Source organism: Rhipicephalus microplus, unplaced genomic scaffold (assembly GCF_043290135.1).
Source record: "Rhipicephalus microplus isolate Deutch F79 unplaced genomic scaffold, USDA_Rmic scaffold_410, whole genome shotgun sequence".
In the NCBI taxonomy this organism is placed as follows: domain Eukaryota; kingdom Metazoa; phylum Arthropoda; class Arachnida; order Ixodida; family Ixodidae; genus Rhipicephalus; species Rhipicephalus microplus.
The window spans coordinates 1-18,267 of NW_027464974.1; the positions used below are offsets into that span (position 1 = coordinate 1).

Here is an 18,267-nt window from a genome sequence, read left to right on the forward strand (position 1 = left end):
CTCTCAACACCATCAGAACATATCTTCAAAGCTATTAGCGCAAAGAAAAAAAGCGCCGCACCACCACCGGGTGGGCTCGAACCTCCAATCTTTCGGTTAACAGCCGATCGCGCTAGCCAATTGCGCCACGGAGACAGTCCTGCTCCACTCCACTCTCACCACCATCAGAACATATCTTCAAAGCTATTAGTGCAAAGAAAAAAGCAGCACACCACTCCCGGGAGGACTCGAAACTCCAACCTTTCGGTTAACAGCCGATCGCGCTAGCCCATTGCGCCACGGGGACAGTCTTGCTCCACTCTCACCACCATCAGTACATATCTTCAAAGCTATCGGCACAAAGAAAAAAAACGCCGCACCACCACCGGGTGGGCTCGAACCTCCAACCTTTCGGTTAACAGCCGATCGCGCAAGCCAATTGCGCCACGGAGACAGTCCTGCTCCACTCTCACCACCATCAGAACATATCTTCAAAGCTATCGGCCCAAAGAAAAAAAGCACCGCACCACCATCGGGTGGGCTCGAACCTCCAACCTTCTGTTTAACAGGTAATCGCGCTAGCCAATTGCGCCACGGAGACAGTCCTGCTCCACTCTCACCACCATCAGAACATATCTTCAAAGCTATCAGCACAAAGAGAAAAAAGCGCCGCACCACCACTGGGTGGGCTCGAAACTCCAACCTTTCGGTTAACAGCCGATCGCGCTAGCCAATTGCGCCATGGAGACAGTCCTGCTCCACTCTCGCCACCATCAGAACATATCTTCAAAGCTATTACCACAAAGAAAAAAGCAACACACCACTCCTGGGAGGGCTCGAAACTCCAACCTTTCGGTTAACAGCCGATCGCGCTAGCCCATTGCGCCACGGAGACAGCCTTGCTCCACTCTCAACACCATCAGAACATATCTTCAAAGCTATTAGCGCAAAGAAAAAAAGCGCCGCACCACGACCGGGTGGGCTCGAACCTCCAACCTTTCGGTTAACAGCCGATCGCGCTAGCCAATTGCGCCACGGAGACAGTCCTGCTCCACTCTCACCACCATCAGAACATATTTTCAAAGGTATTAGTGCAAAGAAAAAAGCAGCACACCACTCCCGGGAGGGCTCGAAACTCCAACCTTTCGGTTAACAGCCGATCGCGCTAGCCCATTGCGCCACGGGGACAGTCTTGCTCCACTCTCACCACCATCAGTACATATCTTCAAAGCTATCAGCACAAAGAAAAAAAACGCTCCACCACCACTGGGTGGCCTCGAACCTCCAACTTTTCGGTTAACAGCCGATCGCGCAAGCCAATTGCGCCACGGAGACAGTCCTGCTCCACTCTCACCACCATCAGAACATATCTTCAAAGCTATCTGCCCAAAAAAAAAGCACCGCACCACCACCGGGTGGGCTCGAACCTCCAACCTTTCGGTTAACAGGTGATCGCGCTAGCCAATTCCGCCACGGAGACAGTCCTGCTCCACTCTCACCAGCATCAGAACATATCTTCAAAGCTATCAGCCCAAAGAAAAAAAAGCGCCGCACCACCCCCGGGTGGGCTCGAACCTCCAACCTTTCGCTTAACAGCCGATCGCGCTAGCCTATTGCCCCACGGAGACAGTCGTGCTCCACTCTCACCACCGTCAGAACATTTCTTCAGAGCTATCACCGCAAAGAAAAAAAAGCGCCGCACCACCACCGGGTGGGCTCGAACCTCCAACCTTTCGGTTAACAGCCGATCACGCTAGCCAATTGCGCCACGAAGACAGTCCTGCTGCACTCTCACCACCATCAGAACATATCTTCAAAGCTATTACCGCAAAGAAAAAAGCAACACACCACTCCCGGGAGGGCTCGAAATTCCAATCTTTCGGCTAACAGCCGATCGCACTAGCCCATTGCGCCACGGAGACAGTCTTGCTCCACTCTCACCACCATCAGAACATATCTTCAGAGCTATCAGCCCAAAGAAAAAAAAGCGCCGCGCCACCACCGGGTGGGCTCGAACCTTAAACCTTTCGGTTAACAGCCGATCGCACTAGCCAATTGTGCCACGGAGGCAGTCGTGCTCCACTCTTACCACCATCAGAACATATCTTCAAAGCTATTACCGCAAAGAAAAAAGCAACACACCACTCCCGGGAGGTCTCGAAATTCCAACCTTTTGGTTAACGGCCGATCGCGCTAGCCAATTGCACCACGGAGACAATCGTGCTCCACGCTCACCACCATCAGAACATATCTTCAAAGCTATTACCGCAAAGAAAAAAGCAACACACCACTCCCGGAAGGGCTCGAAATTCCAACCTTTCGGTTAACAGCCGATCGCGCTAGCCCATTGCGCCACGGAGACAGTCTTGCTCTACTCTCACCACCATCAGAACATATCTTCAAACTATCAGCGCAAAAAAAAGCGCCGCACCACCACCGGGTGGGCTCGAAACTCCAACCTTTTGGTTAACAGCCGATCGCGCTTGCCCATTGCGCCACGGGGACGGTCTTGCTCCACTCTCACCACCATCAGATCATATCTTCAAAGCTATCAGCCCAAAGAAAAAAAAGCGCCGCACCACCACCGGGTGGGCTCGAACCTTCAACCTTTCGGTTAACAGCTGATCGCACTCGCCAATTGCGCCACGGAGGCAGTCGTGCTCCACTCTTACCACCATCAGAACATATCTTCAAAGCTATCAGCACAAAAAAAAGCGCCGCACCACCACCGGGTGGGCTCGAACCTCCAACCTTTCGGTTAACAGCCGATCGCGCTAGCCCATTGCGCCACGGAGATAGCCTTGCTCCACTCTTAACACCATCAGAACATATCTTCAAAACTATTAGCGCAAAGAAAAAAAGCGCCGCACCATCACCGGGTGGGCTCGAACCTCCAACCTTTCGGTCAAAAGCCGATCGCGCTAGCCAATCGCGCCACGGAGACAGTCCTGCTCCACTTTCACCACCATCAGAACATATCTTCAAAGCTATTAGTGCAAAGAAAAAAGCAACACACCATTCCCGGGAGGGCTCGAAACTCCAACCCTTCGGTTTACAGCCGATCGCGCTAGCCCATTGCGCCACGAGGACAGTCTTGCTCCACTCTCACCACCATCAGAACATATCTTCAAAGCTATAGCACAAAGAAAAAAAAAGCGCCGCACCACCACCGGGTGGGCTCGAACCTCCAACCTTTCGGTTAACAGCCGAATGCGCAAGCCAATTGCGCCACGGAGACAGTCCTGCTCCACTCTCACACCATCAGAACATATCTTCAAAGCTATCAGCCCAAAGAAAAAAAGCACCGCACCACCACCGGGTGGGCTCGAACTTCCAACCTTTCGGTTAACAGCCAATCGCGCTAGCCAATTGCGCCACGGAGACAGTCCTGCTTCACTCTCACCACCATCAGAACATATCTTCAAAGCTATCAGCACAAAGAAAAAAAGCGCCACACCATCATCGGGTGGGCTCGAACCTCCAACCTTTCGGTTAACAGCCGATCGCGCAAGCCAATTGCGCCACGGAGACAGTCCTGCTCCACACTCACCACCGTCAAAACATTTATTCAGAGCTATCACCCCAAAGAAAAAAAAGCGCCGCACCACCACCGGGTGGGCTCGAACCTCCAACCTTTCAGTTAACAGCCGATCGCGCTAGCCGTTTGCGCCACGGAGACAGTTCGCTCCACTCTCACCACCATCAGAATATATCTTTAAAGCTATCAGCGCAAAGAAAAAAAAGCGCCGCACCACCACCGGGTGGGCTCGAACCTCCAACCTTTCGGTTAACAGCCGATCGCGCAAGCCAATTGCGCCACGGAGACAGTCCTGCTTCACTCCCACCACCATCAGAATATATATTCAAAGCTATCAGCCCTAAGAAAAAAAAGCGCCGCACCACCACCGGGTGGGCTCGAACCTCCAACCTTTCGGTTAACAGCCGATCGCGCTAGCCTATTGCGCCACGGAGATAGCCTTGCTCCACTCTCAACACCATCAGAACATATCTTCAAAGCTATTAGCGCAAAGAAAAAAAGCGCCGCACCATCACCGGGTGGGCTCGAACCTCCAACCTTTCGGTTAAAAGCCGATCGCGCTAGCCAATCGCGCCACGGAGACAGTCCTGCTTCATTTTCACCACCATCAGAACATATCTTCAAAGCTAATAGTGCAAAGAAAAAAGCAACACACCACTCCCGGGAGGGCTCGAAACTCCAAACTTTCGGTTAACAGCCGATCGCGCAAGCCTATTGCGCCACGGAGACAGTCCTGCTCCACTCTCACCACCGTCAAAACATTTATTCAGAGCTATCACATCAAAGAAAAAAAAGCGCCGCACCACCACCGGGAGGGCTCGAAACTCCAACCCTTCGGTTAACAGGCGATCGCACTAGTCCATTGCGCCACGGACACAGTCTTGCTCCACTCTCACCACCATCAGAACATATCTTCAAAGCTATTAGTGCAAAGAAAAAAGCAACACACCATTCCCGGGAGGGCTCGAAACTCCAACCCTTCGGTTTACAGCCGATCGCGCTAGCCCATTGCGCCACGAGGACAGTCTTGCTCCACTCTCACCACCATCAGAACATATCTTCAAAGCTATAGCACAAAGAAAAAAAAGCGCCGCACCACCACCGGGTGGGCTCGAACCTCCAACCTTTCGGTTAACAGCCGATTGCGCAAGCCAATTGCGCCACGGAGACAGTCCTGCTCCACTCTCACCACCATCAGAACATATCTTCAAAGCTATCAGCCCAAAGAAAAAAAGCACCGCACCACCACCGGGTGGGCTCGAACTTCGAACCTTTCGGTTAACAGCCAACCGCGCTAGCCAATTGCGCCACGGAGACAGTCCTGCTTCACTCTCACCACCATCAAAACATATCTTCCAAGCTATCCGCACAAAGGAAAAAAGCGCCACACCATCATCGGGTGGGCTCGAACCTCCAACCTTTCGGTTAACAGCCGATCGCGCAAGCCAATTGCGCCACGGAGACAGTCCTGCTCCACACTCACCACCGTCAAAACATTTATTCAGAGCTATCACCCCAAAGAGAAAAAGCGCCACACCACCACCGGGTGGGCTCGAACCTCCAACCTTTCAGTTAACAGCCGATCGCGCTAGCCGATTGCGCCACGGAGACAGTTCGCTCCACTCTCACCACCATCAGAATATATCTTTAAAGCTATCAGCGCAAAGAAAAAAAAGCGCCGCACCACCACCGGGTGGGCTCGAACCTCCAACCTTTCGGTTAACAGCCGATCGCGCAAGCCAATTGCGCCACGGAGACAGTCCTGCTTCACTCCCACCACCATCAGAATATATATTCAAAGCTATCAGCCCAAAGAAAAAAAAGCGCCGCACCACCACCGGGTGGGTTCGAACCTCCAACCTTTCGGTTAACAGCCGATCGCGCTAGCCTATTGCGCCACGGAGATAGCCTTGCTCCACTCTCAACACCATCAGAACATATCTTCAAAGCTATTAGCGCAAACAAAAAAAGCGCCGCACCATCACCGGGTGGGCTCGAACCTCCAACCTTTCGGTTAAAAGCCGATCGCGCTAGCCAATCGCGCCACGGAGACAGTCCTGCTCCATTTTCACCACCATCAGAACATATCTTCAAAGCTAATAGTGCAAAGAAAAAAGCAACACACCACTCCCGGGAGGGCTCGAAACTCCAAACTTTCGGTTAACAGCCGATCGCGCTAGCCCAATGCGCCACGGGGACAGTCTTGCTCCACTCTCACCACCATCAGAACATATCTTCAAAGCTATCAGCACAAAGAAAAAAAAAGCGCCGCACCACCACCGGGTGGGCTCGAAACTCCACACTTTCGGTTAACAGCCGATCGCGCAAGCCAATTGCGCCACGGAGACAGTCCTGCTCCACTGTCACCACCATCAGAACATATCTTCAAAGCTATCAGCCCAAAGAAAAAAAGCACCGCACCACCACCGGGTGGGCTCGAACCTCCAACCTCTCGGTTAACAGCCAATCGCACTAGCCAATTGCGCCACGGAGACAGTCCTGCTCCACTCTCACCACCCTCAGAACATATCTTCAAATCTATCAGCACAAAGAAAAAAAAGCGCCACACCATCACCGGGTGGGCTCGAACCTCCAACCTTTCGGTTAACAGACGATCGCGCAAGCCTATTGCACCACGGAGACAGTCCTGCTCCAATCTCACCACCGTCAAAACATTTATTCAGAGCTATCACCCCAAAGAAAAAAAGCGCCGCACCACCACCGGGAGGGCTCGAAACTCCAACCTTTCGGTTAACAGGCGATCGCGCTAGTCCATTGCGCCACGGACACAGTCTTGCTCCACTCTCACCACCATCGGAACATATCTTCAAAGCTATCAGCGCAAAGAAAAAAAAGCGCCGCACCACCACCGGGTGGGCTCGAACCTCCAACCTTTCGGTTAACAGCCGATCGCGCTAGCCTATTGCGCCACGGAGACAGTCTTGCTCCCTTCTCACCACCATCAGAACATATCTTCAAAGCTATCAGCCCAAAGAAAAAAAAGCGCCGCACCACCACCGGGTGGGCTCGAACCTCCAACCTTTCGGTTAACAGCCGATCGCACTAGCCAATTGCGCCACGGAGACAGTCGTGCTCCACTCTTACCACCATCAGAACATATCTTCAAAGCTATCAGCGCAAAGAAAAAAGCAACACACCACTCCCAGGAGGGCTCGAACCTCCAACTTTTGAGTTAACAGCCGATCGCGCTGGCCAATTGCGCCACGGAGACAGTCCTGCTGCACTCTCACCACCATTAGAACATATCTTTCAAGCTATCAGCCCAAAGAATAAAAAGCGCCGACACCACCGGGTGGGCTCGAACCTCCAACCTTTCCGTTAACAGCCGATCGCGCTAGCCCACTGCGCCACGGAGACAGTCTTGCTCCACTCTCACCACCATCAGAACACATCTTCAAAGCTATTACCGCAAAGAAAAAAGCAACACACCACTCCCGGGAGGGCTCGAAATTCCAACCTTTCGGTTAACAGCCGATCGCGCTAGCCCATTGCGCCACGGAGACAGTCTTGCTCCACTCTCACCACCATCAGAACATATCTTCAAACTTTCAGCGCAAAAAAAAGCGCCGCACCACCACCGGGTGGGCTCGAAACTCCAACCTTTTGGTTAACAGCCGATCGCGCTTGCCCATTGCGCCACGGGGACGGTCTTGCTCCACTCTCACCACCATCAGAACATATCTTCAAAGCTATCAGCCCAAAGAAAAAAAAGCGCCGCACCACCACCGGGTGGGCTCGAACTTTCAACCTTTCGGTTAACAGCTGATCGCACTCGCCAATTGCGCCACGGAGGCAGTCGTGCTCCACTCTTACCACCATCAGAACATATCTTCAAAGCTATCAACACAAAGAAAAAAAAAGCGCCGCACCACCACCGGGTCGGCTCGAACCTCCAACCTTTCGGTTAACAGCCGAACGCGCTAGCCCATTGCGCCACGGAGATAGCCTTGCTCCACTCTCAACACCATCAGAACATATCTTCAAAGCTATTAGCGCAAAGAAAAAAAGCGCCGCACCATCACCGGGTGGGCTCGAACCTCCAACCTTTCGGTTAAAAGCCGATCGCGCTAGCCAATCGCGCCACGAAGACAGTCCTGCTCCACTTTCACCACCATCAGAACATATCTTCAAAGCTATTAGTGCAAAGAAAAAAGCAACACACCATTCCCGGGAGGGCTCGAAACTCCAACCCTTCGGTTTACAGCCGATCGCGCTAGCCCAATGCGCAACGGGGACAGTCTTGCTCCACTCTCACCACCATCAGAACATATCTTCAAAGCTATCAGCACAAAAAAAAAGCGCCGCACCACCACCGGGTGGGCTCGAACCTCCAAGCTTTCGGTTAACAGCCGATCGCGCAAGCCAATTGCGCCACGGAGAGAGTCCTGCTCCAGTGTCACCACCATCAGAACATATCTTCAAAGCTATCAGCCCAAAGAAAAAAAAGCACCGCACCACAACCGGGTGGGCTCGAACCTCCAACCTCTCGGTTAACAGCCAATCGCGCTAGCCAATTGCGCCACGGAGACAGTCCTGCTCCACTCTCACCACCCTCATAACATATCTTCAAATCTATCAGCACAAAGAAAAAAAAGCGCCACACCATCACCGGGTGGGCTCGAACCTCCAACCTTTCGGTTAACAGCCGACCGCGCAAGCCAATTGCGCCACGGAGACAGTCCTGCTCCACTCTCACCACCGTCAAAACATTTATTCAGAGCTATCACCCCAAGGAATAAAAAGCGCCGCACCACCACCGGGAGGGCTCGAAACTTCAACCTTTCGGTTAACAGCCGATCGCGCTAGTCGATTGCGCCACGGACACAGTCTTGCTCCACTCTCACCACCATCAGAACATATCTTCAAAGCTATAAGCGCAAAGAAAAAAATGCGCCGCACCACCACCGGGTGGGCTCGAACCTCCAACCTTTCGGTTAACAGCCGATCGCGCTAGCCCAATGCGCCACGGGGACAGTCTTGCTCCACTCTCACCACCATCAGAACATATCTTCAAAGCTATCAGCGCAAAGAAAAAAAAGCGCCGCACCACCACCGGGTGGGCTCGAACCTCCAACCTTTCGGTTAACAGCCGATCGCGCTAGCAAATTGCGCCACGGAGACAGTCTTGCTCCACTCTCAACACCATCAGAACATATCTTCAAAGCTACAAGCGCAAAGAAAAAAAAGCGCCACACCATCACCGGGTGGGCTCGAACCTCCAACCTTTCGGTTAACAGCCGATCGCGCTAGCCCATTGCGCCACAGGGACAGTCGTGCTCCACTCTCACCACCATCAGAACATATCTTCAAAGCTATCAGCGCAAAGAAAAAAAAGCGCCGCACCACCACCGGGTGGGCTCGAACCTCCAACCTTTCGGTTAACAGCCGATCGCGCTAGCAAATTGCGCCACGGAGACAGTCTTGCTCCACTCTCAACACCATCAGAACATATCTTCAAAGCTACAAGCGCAAAGAAAAAAAAGCGCCACACCATCACCGGGTGGGCTCGAACCTCCAACCTTTCGGTTAACAGCCGATCGCGCAAGCCAATTGCGCCACGGAGACAGTCCTGCTCCACTCTCACCACCGTCAAAACATTTATTCAGAGCTATCACCCCAAAGAAAAAAAAGCGCCGCACCACCACCGGGAAGGCTCGAAACTCCAACCTTTCGGTTAACAGCTGATCGCACTCGCCAATTGCGCCACGGAGGCAGTCGTGCTCCACTTTCACCACCATCAGAACATATCTTCAAAGCTATTACCGCAAAGAAAAAAGCAACACACCACTCCCGGCAGGGCTCAAAATTCCAACCTTTCGGTTAACAGCCGATCGCGCTAGCCCATTGCGCCACGGACACAGTCTTGCTCCACTCTCACCACCATCGGAACATATCTTCAAAGCTATCACCGCAAAGAAAAAAAAGCGCCGCACCACCACCGGGTGGGCTCGAACCTCCAACCTTTCGGTTAACAGCCGATCGCGCTAGCCTACTGCGCCACGGAGACAGTCTTGCTCCCTTCTCACCACCATCAGAACATATCTTCAAAGGTTGCAGCCCAAAGAAAAAAAAGCGCCGCACCACCACCGGGTGGGCTCGAACCTCCAACCTTTCGGTTAACAGCCGATCGCACTAGCCAATTGCGCCACGGAGACAGTCGTGCTCCACTCTTACCACCATCAGAACATATCTTCAAAGCTATCAGCGCAAAGAAAAAAGCAACACACCACTCCCAGGAGGGCTCGAACCTCCAACTTTTGAGTTAACAGCCGATCGCGCTGGCCAATTGCGCCACGGAGACAGTCCTGCTGCACTCTCACCACCATTAGAACATATCTTTCAAGCTATCAGCCCAAAGAATAAAAAGCGCCGACACCACCGGGTGGGCTCGAACCTCCAACCTTTCCGTTAACAGCCGATCGCGCTAGCCCACTGTGCCACGGAGACAGTCTTGCTCCACTCTCACCACCATCAGAACATATCTTCAAACTATCAGCGCAAAAAAAGCGCCGCACCACCACCGGGTGGGCTCGAACTTTCAACCTTTCGGTTAACAGCTGATCGCACTCGCCAATTGCGCCACGGAGGCAGTCGTGCTGCACTCTCACCACCATCAGAACACATCTTCAAAGCTATTACCGCAAAGAAAAAAGCAACACACCACTCCCGGGAGGGCTCGAAATTCCAACCTTTCGGTTAACAGCCGATCGCGCTAGCCCATTGCGCCACGGAGACAGTCTTGCTCCACTCTCACCACCATCAGAACATATCTTCAAACTTTCAGCGCAAAAAAAGCGCCGCACCACCACCGGGTGGGCTCGAAACTCCAAACTTTTGGTTAACAGCCGATCGCGCTTGCCCATTGCGCCACGGGGACGGTCTTGCTCCACTCTCACCACCATCAGAACATATCTTCAAAGCTATCAGCCCAAAGAAAAAAAAGCGCCGCACCACCACCGGGTGGGCTCGAACTTTCAACCTTTCGGTTAACAGCTGATCGCACTCGCCAATTGCGCCACGGAGGCAGTCGTGCTCCACTCTTACCACCATCAGAACATATCTTCAAAGCTATCAGCACAAAGAAAAAAAAAGCGCCGCACCACCACCGGGTGGGCTCGAACCTCCAACCTTTCGGTTAACAGCCTATCGCGCTAGCCCATTGCGCCACGGAGATAGCCTTGCGCCACTCTCAACACCATCAGAACATATCTTCAAAGCTATTAGCGCAAAGAAAAAAAGCGCCGCACCATCACCGGGTGGGCTCGAACCTCCAACCTTTCGGTTAAAAGCCGATCGCGCTAGCCAATCGCGCCACGGAGACAGTCCTGCTCCACTTTCACCACCATCAGAACATATCTTCAAAGCTATTAGTGCAAAGAAAAAAGCAACACACCATTCCCGGGAGGGCTCGAAACTCCAACCCTTCGGTTTACAGCCGATCGCGCTAGCCCAATGCGCCACGGGGACAGTCTTGCTCCACTCTCACCACCATCAGAACATATCTTCAAAGCTATCAGCACAAAAAAAAGCGCCGCACCACCACCGGGAGGGCTCGAACCTCCAAGCTTTCGGTTAACAGCCGATCGCGCAAGCCCATTGCGCCACGGAGAGAGTCCTGCTCCACTGTCACCACCATCAGAACATATCTTCAAAGCTATCAGCCCAAAGAAAAAAAGCACCGCACCACAACCGGGTGGGCTCGAACCTCCAACCTCTCGGTTAACAGCCAATCGCGCTAGCCAATTGCGCCACGGAGACAGTCCTGCTCCACTCTCAGCACCCTCATAACATATCTTCAAATCTATCAGCACAAAGAAAAAAAAGCGCCACACCATCACCGGGTGGGCTCGAACCTCCAACCTTTCGGTTAACAGCCGATCGCGCAAGCCAATTGCGCCACGGAGACAGTCCTGCTCTACTCTCACCACCGTCAAAACATTTATTCAGAGCTATCACCCCAAGGAATAAAAAGCGCCGCACCACCACCGGGAGGGCTCGAAACTTCAACCTTTCGGTTAACAGCCGATCGCGCTAGTCGATTGCGCCACGGACACAGTCTTGCTCCACTCTCACCACCATCAGAACATATCTTCAAAGCTATAAGCGCAAAGAAAAAAAAGCGCCGCACCACCACCGGGTGGGCTCGAACCTCCAACCTTTCGGTTAACAGCCGATCGCGCTAGCCCATTGCGCCACGGGGACAGTCTTGCTCCACTCTCACCACCATCAGAACATATCTTCAAAGCTATCAGCGCAAAGAAAAAAAAGCGCCGCACCACCACCGGGTGGGCTCGAACCTCCAACCTTTCGGTTAACAGCCGATCGCGCTAGCAAATTGCGCCACGGAGACAGTCTTGCTCCACTCTCAACACCATCAGAACATATCTTCAAAGCTACAAGCGCAAAGAAAAAAAAGCGCCACACCATCACCGGGTGGGCTCGAACCTGCAAGCTTTCGGTTAACAGCCGATCGCGCAAGCCAATTGCGCCACGGAGACAGTCCTGCTCCACTCTCACCACCGTCAAAACATTTATTCAGAGCTATCACCCCAAAGAAAAAAAAAGCGCCGCACCACCACCGGGTGGGCTCGAAACTCCAACCTTTCGGTTAACAGCCGATCGCGCTAGTCCATTGCGCCACGGACACAGTCTTGCTCCACTCTCACCACCATCAGAACATATCGATGGCGTCGACATCGTACCTGGACACACGGGTGGCGGCGGCGGCGGTGAAAGGACGTTCGCCTAATCAGCTCTTTTTGCTTACCCAGACTACCTGAAAACGGTTGCCGTGGCTACGGAATCACATCTTGACGTCACTGAGCCTGCGGAAGTGTTTACGTGTTTCCGGCGTCGACATCGTACCTGGACACACGGGTGGCGGCGGCGGCGGTGAAAGGACGTTCGCCTAATCAGCTCTTTTTGCTTACCCAGGTTGGTGTCCTGCATTTCGGCGGCCGGTGCTTTAGGGTTCCTGCCTTGTTGGAATCGTTGCGCTGGAGCCATTTATCAAAGCGGCGCTCCTTTACAACGTTCAAATTTCCTCCATTTATTAGACTACCTGAAAACGGTTGCCGTGGCTACGGAATCACATCTTGACGTCACTGAGCCTGCGGAAGTGTTTACGTGTTTCCGGCGTCGACATCGTACCTGGACACACGGGTGGCGGCGGCGGCGGTGAAAGGACGTTCGCCTAATCAGCTCTTTTTGCTTACCCAGGTTGGTGTCCTGCATTTCGGCGGCCGGTGCTTTAGGGTTCCTGCCTTGTTGGAATCGTTGCGCTGGAGCCATTTATCAAAGCGGCGCTCCTTTACAACGTTCAAATTTCCTCCATTTATTAGACTACCTGAAAACGGTTGCCGTGGCTACGGAATCACATCTTGACGTCACTGAGCCTGCGGAAGTGTTTACGTGTTTCCGGCGTCGACATCGTACCTGGACACACGGGTGGCGTCGGCGGCGGTGAAAGGACGTTCGCCTAATCAGCTCTTTTTGCTTACCCAGGTTGGTAAATTCGCTTATTTCTCAATACCGCCTTACCGCCACCGCCGTTGCCACCGTGTTTCAGTGCTTTGCTGAGTTCTCTGTGCATAATGTGCCTTTTTCCTAATTGAATGCTCCCGAATTGAGTGCGAACTGAGTGCTACTGTGAATGCCTGGACAACGTACCATGACAAGCACGTGCCAGTCTTGTGATGAGCCCCTCCCCTGTGATGGGCGTGTCCTGAAGTGCAACGAATGTGAGTCCTCTTACCATGTTGGCAGTTGTTCTGGCTGGTCGGAGACGACATTTAAGACTAAAGGAGAGAGCGGTCGCAGGGCATGGCGATGTGCTGCTTGCCGTTCATCTAAAGCGAAAAGTGGGGAGAAAACTAGCATGGACTCTGAGTTAACCATTTGCCTGGCAGATATAACTAGGAGGCTTGATGCTTTAGCAGGGCTGCCGGCTCAGGTTGGTGAGATTAAGGTCTCAATCCAGCTGTTGTCACAAAAGTACGATGACATCTTGAACTGTCAAGCTAAGCAGGAAAAGGACATTAGTAGCTTAAACAGACGCGTTGGGAAATTAGAGGCGGACTGCACCTCAAGTGATATTCAACAACTGAAAGCTACGGTGAATGATCTCGAGTTTCGTAGTCGGAGACTAAACATAGAAGTTCACGGCATCCGGGTTACGCCAGACGAGAATTTGCTGTGTAAGTTGAATGATGTGGCCAAGATTGCTAACCTGCCAGAGCTGACTGGGAATGACATCGCCGCTATCCACAGACTTCCGGCAAAGCCAAACAAAACACCCGGAATTATAGTTCGATTTGCCCAGCAATCAATTCGTGATAAGTGGCTAGGAAGGCGGAAAGCCCTAAGAGATGCTTCGAATGTTTCGATCACTGAAAACATGACCCAGCAAAACAGAGAGCTGCTGCGCAACGCAAAAGACTGGGCACAGAACAATGGCTATCGTTTTTCATGGCACTGCAACGGCAAGATTCTCGTTAGGAAAAGAGAGGGTGATAGCGCGGTTGTCATTCGTCGTTTGGGTGACCTTGATAAGCTGTGATACTGTTACCCCGCATTGCATTGTTTACTTCCTGATATTCTTTTGATACTCGTCTTAACATGTTTCCCTTAACCGCACCTATAGACCTTATTAATCTTAAAAACTTGTATGACACTTGTTGTGAAAAAAGCCTCAGTTGCGTTCATTTCAACCTTAGATCGGGAAGGAATAAACAGGATGAGCTCGAATATTTTTTTAGTGAAGCACAAGTAAATTTTGACGTTGTGATGTTTTCGGAAACGTGGTTTGCTTCGGAAGATGATGTATTTACGTCTCCAACTTATAAATCATACTACATGAACCGCACAGGCAAAAGGGGTGGTGGCGTAGCTATGCTAATCTCAAGTAAAATAGACTGTGAATTGATGTCTGAATTCTCCTGCATTTCTCCTCTATATGAAATACTCACTGTTAGATGTGGTACATCAGTGTTTTGTGTATGTTACCGCCCTCCATCAAATAATGTCCGTTTGTTTTTTTCTTTTTTAGACTCACTGTTAGAATTTGTGAGTGAAAAAAAATATGCCTTGATTTTAGGTGGTGACCTCAACATCAACATGTTAGCTGAGAGCAGTGTTAAATTAGAACTTGAATCAATGTTAAGCTCGCATTATTGTCAAAATGTTATAACGGCTCCTACGCGAATCACTTCACAGTCATCAACACTCTTAGATCTTTTTATAACAAACTTTGATACTTCCCTTGTTACGGCTGGCACTTTGATTCACAATATTAGTGACCACATGCCTATATTTATGTTTGTTAACCAACTCAATAACGTACCCAAACAAGTGCGTGCAGAATTTTCCTATAGACTTATAAATCCTGAAACACTAACCCTCTTTAGAGAGCGCTTAGGCAGAACCGACTGGAGCAATGTGTTCGCAGCGAGTGCCGCCAATTTGGCATACGATTTATTTATGAACAAGTTCACCGTTTTATACCTTCAATGTTTTCCCCTAAAGTCATTTAAAACATTTAAAAAAAGTCGGAAACCTTGGGTAAATAAAGAATGCCTTAAGCTTATAAGAAAGCGGGACCAATTGTTCAAGGCATTTATTGTGAGTAAGTCCCCTGAAGCCCTCAAAGCATTTAAAAAGCACCGAAACTTTGTCACCAAACGCCTTCGTGATGAAAAGAAACTATATTATTCGAACCTGTTTAACTCAACGCAAGGGCGTACAGAAAACGTTTGGAAGGCAATTAACAGTACGCTTAATAATCCACCGGAGGAATTAACCAAAATTGTGAAAGATGGTACAGAAATTCAAGGGCCTGATTTAGCTGATGCATTTAACGACTTCTTTTTGTCAGTTGGCGGCCCTACAACCAGTAGTACTTCTTTAAAATATATGAATATTCGAAATAACCAAACAATATTTCTAGAGCCAATTTCAGAGAGTGAATTAGTAGCGACATTTTTGACACTCAGTAATAGCAAAGCCACTGACGCGGACAATATTCAGATGAAACCTGTTAAGCATGTTATTGACATACTAGCACCCTGTCTTGCCTACATTTTTAACATATGTTTGTCCACAGGACATTTCCCGCGAAACATGCAGATAGCAAAAGTGACAGTTATCTATAAAAAGGGTCCCAGAAATGACATGTCCAACTACCGCCCTATATCGATTCTACCTGTATTCTCTAAGGGTCTGGAAAAAATAATTTTGAAACGTTTGAACTCTTTTACTGACAAGTTCAACTTGATTACTTCAGCGCAGTATGGCTTCCGGAAAAATAAATCTACTGAGCTCGCGCTACTGGCACAAAAAGAATACATTCTAGAGAATTTTGAATCCCGAAATATGGTACTCGGTCTTTTTCTTGATTTCTCAAAAGCCTTTGACCTCATTAATCATAAAATTCTCCTACAAAAGTTGGACCATTACGGTATAAGAGGCGTTGCACACAAATTAATCACTTCATACTTGCAACACCGAACTCAATTCGTCGTAATTCAAGGCAAACATTCCGCAACAAAATCCATTAAAACAGGCGTCCCGCAGGGAAGCATTTTGGGACCGTTTCTCTTTATACTTTACGTTAATGAGATAGTTCGTATTGATGAATCTGCCCATTACATTATATATGCTGACGACACAAGTTTGTTTTTTTCAAGCAGATGTAGCAGCGATCTAGGTAGCCGAGCGAATAACGCACTGTCTAAAATTAACACATGGGCCCAAGAAAACTCTCTAAAACTAAACATAAAAAAAACAAAAGCTGTTTTATTTCACCCCCGCCACACACAAGTTCAGTTTCCCATCATTTCGTTAAATAATTTAGAAATTGAAGTCGTCAAAAGTTTTAAATCATTAGGCGTGTATTTTTCACAAAACATGACATGGGATGATCACGTGAACCATATTATTACTAAACTATCTCGTATAATCGGCGTCATGCGCCGTCATTGCTACTATTTTCCTGTTTCTGTAAACATGCTCATATATAACTCGTTGTTTTCTTCATTATTGAATTATGCCTTTCTTGTATGGTCCACAACGACAACTGTAAACGTTTGCAAACTTACCATCTTGCAAAAGAAAGCTTTGCGTCTTGCCTCTAAATTACCACATCGTAGCCACACTGCAGAATTGTTTAAAAAACACTACATCATTCAGGTTGCATCAATATATGATTATAAACTAAGCCGTTTATATAAGTTCGGTTTATTGAAAAATAATGATACGATTGCTAGAATAGCCAGGTTAGAGAAAAATTTTCCTGCTTATAATGTACGTCAACCTGAAGTGTGGCACATATCAAAATGTAGAACGAAATACGGAAATCAAATGTTAAAGTTTCAACTGCCTACACTTCTAAACCGCATAATTAGGGAACATAACATTGATATATCTAGCATATCACCAAAAAAATTGCGATTAGTGTTTATATAATAATGTGATCTAGCGACTACCTCGGTGATCTTTCATTGTAATCTTTCATTGTTTCTTTTTTAGTGCACATTGTGAAACACTTTTATTTTGGTTGTCCTTAGCCGCACGTCTTTCTGTGCTACCCTGTGTACTAGGGGGTCAGGGCTTCTCAAGCTGTTCTCACAGCTTTTACCTGCCCTCCTCGTAACATGTATTTTGTTGTTGCGGAATAAATTTCAATTTCAATTTCAATTTCAATTTCAATCTTCAAAGCTATCAGCGCAAAGAAAAAAAAGCGCCGCACCACCACCGGGTGGGCTCGAACCTCCAACCTTTCGGTTAACAGCCGATCGCGCTAGCCCATTGCGCCACAGGGACAGTCGTGCTCCACTCTCACCACCATCAGAACATATCTTCAAAGCTATCAGCGCAAAGAAAAAAAAGCGCCGCACCACCACCGGGTGGGCTCGAACCTCCAACCTTTCGGTTAACAGCCGATCGCGCTAGCAAATTGCGCCACGGAGACAGTCTTGCTCCACTCTCAACACCATCAGAACATATCTTCAAAGCTACAAGCGCAAAGAAAAAAAAGCGCCACACCATCACCGGGTGGGCTCGAACCTCCAACCTTTCGGTTAACAGCCGATCGCGCAAGCCAATTGCGCCACGGAGACAGTCCTGCTCCACTCTCACCACCGTCAAAACATTTATTCAGAGCTATCACCCCAAAGAAAAAAAAGCGCCGCACCACCACCGGGAGGGCTCGAAACTCCAACCTTTCGGTTAACAGCTGATCGCACTCGCCAATTGCGCCACGGAGGCAGTCGTGCTCCACTTTCACCACCATCAGAACATATCTTCAAAGCTATTACCGCAAAGAAAAAAGCAACACACCACTCCCGGGAGGGCTCAAAATTCCAACCTTTCGGTTAACAGCCGATCGCGCTAGCCCATTGCGCCACGGAGACAGTCTTGCTCCACTCTCACCACCATCAGAACATATCTTCAAACTATCAGCGCAAAAAAAAAGCGCCGCACCACCACCGGGTGGGCTCGAAACTCCAACCTTTTGGTTAACAGCCGATCGCGCTTGCCCATTGCGCCACGGGGACGGTCTTGCTCCACTCTCACCACCATCAGAACATATCTTCAAAGCTATCAGCCCAAAGAAAAAAAAGCGCCGCACCACCACCGGGTGGGCTCGAACTTTCAACCTTTCGGTTACAGCTGATCGCACTCGCCAATTGCGCCACGGAGGCAGTCGTGCTCCACTCTTACCACCATCAGAA

At 50.1% G+C, this 18,267-nt stretch overlaps 1 long non-coding RNA gene across 1 annotated transcript; it reads left to right on the plus strand.

Moving 5' to 3' along the window:
- The first annotated feature begins 12,230 nt into the window (after window positions 1-12,230).
- On the plus strand, window positions 12,231-14,358 carry LOC142794403 (uncharacterized). The gene is made up of 2 exons (XR_012892314.1): window positions 12,231-12,757; window positions 12,880-14,358. It is a non-coding gene; the product is annotated as an uncharacterized LOC142794403 (long non-coding RNA).
- Window positions 14,359-18,267: the final 3,909 nt, after the last annotated feature.